Source organism: Neomonachus schauinslandi, chromosome 8 (assembly GCF_002201575.2).
Source record: "Neomonachus schauinslandi chromosome 8, ASM220157v2, whole genome shotgun sequence".
Taxonomy (NCBI): Eukaryota; Metazoa; Chordata; class Mammalia; order Carnivora; family Phocidae; genus Neomonachus; species Neomonachus schauinslandi.
The window spans coordinates 144,888,880-144,892,196 of NC_058410.1; positions in this window are offsets into that span (position 1 = coordinate 144,888,880).

Genomic DNA, 3,317 nt, shown 5'->3' on the forward strand with positions numbered 1-3,317 from the left:
GCCCCCGTTCATAGGGCAGAGGGTCTACTTCAGGCATGGCAGGCTAAGAAAACTGGAGCCCCGAAAGCCCTCACCCAAGCTATAGGGCAGAGGTTCCGTGCTGGGAAGACTAGAGGCTACTGCCTGGCCCAGCACCCTAATCATAATGCAGAAGTGTCACTGAGAGAAGTGGATCACTGTCCCTGTCCTCAGCTCTGGAGCAGTGACTCATATTTTGCCCCGGTGAAGGGGTGGGTGTAAGAGCAGAGTGCTTTGAGGCTCTCCCCAATGGAGCTGACTATACTTGGAACAGATTATGGGAAAGGTCAAGCCTAAAGGTATTCTCTGAAACAGTGTAGATTTTGGTAGTAGGCAATTTAAAGGAAACTAATAACTCCATGAAAGCTAAGTAATAAATCTTAGGCTGGCTAGTTTACCAAGGAGAACCAGGAAAAAAGACAAGTAAGAAGAACCCTCTTGGGGTCAGAAAGAAACCTTATACATACTGGCCCCCAAAACTATCCCTACAGAGGGGTTTAAATTTAATTGTATTCATACTTGAATATTTTATGGCACAAGGTATTGTTGAAAACAGAGCAATCAGCCACCAATTAATGATGCCTAACTGCTGGATGTGATACCAACAGGTTCCTAAACAAAGAGGGCCTATGGAGATAGCCCTTCTAAACCACTATCATATCATATCCCATTGTGTATATATACCACAGTTTTTTTTATGCACTTCTCCATCAGTGAACACTTAGGTTGTGTCCATATCTTGGCTATTGTAAATAATGCTGCAGTGAACATGGAAGTGCATATATCTTTTTGAGTAGTGTTTTTTTGGTTTTTGTTTGTTGTTTGTTTTGTTGGTGGTGGTTGTCTTGATAAGTACTCAGAAGTGGAATTGCTGGATCATATGGTAGTTCAATTTTTAATTTTTTGAGGAACCTCCATCATACTGTTTCCGTGGATGCACCAAATTTACATTCCCACAAACTGTGCATGAGGATTCCCTTTTCTCTGCATCTTTGCCAACATTTGTTATTTGTCTTTTTTGATAATAGCCATTATAACAGGTGAGGGGATATCTCATTATGGTTTTGATTTGCATTTCCCTGATGATTAATGACATAGGGCATCTTTTCATGTGTCTGTTGGCCATCTGTATGTCTTCTTTGGAAAAATGTCTATTCGGAGCTTTTACCATTTTTTAGTAGTTGGATTTTTGGTGTTTTGTTTGTTTGTTTTGTTTTGCTATTGAGTAGTATGAATTCTTTATGTATTTTGGATATTAGACATTTATCAGATAATGTGATTTGCAAATATCTTTTCCCATTCCGTAGGTTGCCTTTTCATTTTGTTATGGTTTCCTTTTCTGTGCAGATTTTTAGTTTGATGCAGACCCATTTGTTTACTTTTGCTTTTGTTTTTGGTGTCAGATTCAAAAAATCACTGCCAAGACCTACATCAAAGAGCTTACTGCCTGTGTTTTAAGAGTTTTATGTTTCAGGTCTCACATTCAAGTCTAATCCATTTTAATTTTTGTATATGGCATAAGATAGTGGTTCAGATTCGGGCGCCTGGGTGGCTCAGTTGGTTAAGCGACTGCCTTCGGCTCAGGTCATGATCCTGGAGTCCCGGGATCGAGTCCCGCATCGGGCTCCCTGCTTGGCAGGGAGTCTGCTTCTCCCTCTGACCCTCCTCCGTCTCATGCTCTCTGTCTCTCATTCTCTCTCTCAAATAAATAAATAAAATCTTAAAAAAAAAAAGTGGTTCAGATTCATTATTTTGCATGCGACTGTCCAATTTTCCCAACACCATTTATCTAAGAGACTGTCTGTCCTTTTTCCATTGTATATACTTGGCTCCTTTGTCATAAATTAATTGACCATATATGGGTGGGCTTATTTCTGGGCTCTCTATTTAGTTTCATTGATCTATGTATCTGTTGTTATGCCAATGCCATACTCTTAATTACTATAATTTTATAGTATAGTTTGAAATCAGGGAGCATGATGACTCCAGCTTTGTTCTTTTTCAAGATCGCTTTGGCTATTCAGGGTCTTTTATGGTTCCATACAAATTTTAAAATTGTTCCATTTCTTTGAAAAATACCATTGGAATTAAAAATGTTTTTGTTTAAATAAGGAGAATTCTTTCAGATGAAAAGAATTCCTATATTTGAAAGGAGAAACAACAGGTACTGATCCAGAGGGAAAGAGCAAAGGGCAAGTGTGCCACCATGGCATGCTGAATCCATGACTCCATTTCCCATCCAAGGCAAAAGCTTCCCAAATCATTGGAATTTTAATAGGGATTTCATTGAATCTGTAGATTACTTCAGGTAGTATGGACATTTTAACAATATTAATCCTTCCAATTCATGAACATTGAATATCTTTCCATTAATTTGTCTTCCATTTCTTTCATTAATGTCTTATAGTTTTCAATATATAGATCTTTTACCTCCTTAAATTTATTTCAGGGTATGTAAATCTTTTTGGTGTAATTATAAATGGGATTATTTTCTTAATTTCTCTGATAGTTCATTATTAGTGTATAGAAACATAACAAATTTTTGTGTATTGATTTTGTATCCTATAACTTTACTGAATTCATTTAGTGGTTCTAACTGTGTGTGTATGTCTAGTATTTTCTTTTTTTTAAAAAAAAAGATTTTATTTATTTGTCAGAGAGAGAGCACAAGCACACAAGCAGGGGGAGTGGCAGGCAGAAGGAGAAGCAGGCTCCCTGCCAAGCAAGAAGCCTGATGCAGAACTCAATCCCAGGACCCTGGGATCATGACCTGAGCTGAAGGCAGATGCTTAACTGACTGAGCCACCCAGGCTTCCTGCATTTTCTATATATAATACCATGTCATCTGCAAATAATGACAATTTCACTTCTTCCTTTTCAATTTGGATACCTTTTTATTTCTTTTTCTTGCCTAATAGCTCTGGCTAGGTCTTTCAATACTATGTTGAATAAAAGTGGTGAGTGGGCAGCCTTATCTTGTTCCTGGTCTTAGAGGGAAGGTTTTCAGCTTTTCACTTTTGATTATGCTGTTAGCTGTGGGCTTGTCATATGTGGCCTTCATTATGTTATATTCTCTCTATACCCACCTTGTTGAGAGTTTTTATCATAAATGATGTTAAATTTTGTCAAATGCTTTTTCTCCATCTATTGAGATGATCATACAATCTTTCTCCTTTGTTTTGTTAATGTGGTGTATCATATTGACTGATTTGCAGAAGTCGAACCATCCTTGCATCCCTGGAATAAATGCCACTTGATCATGTGTATGATTCTTTTAATGTATTATTGAATGTGGTTTG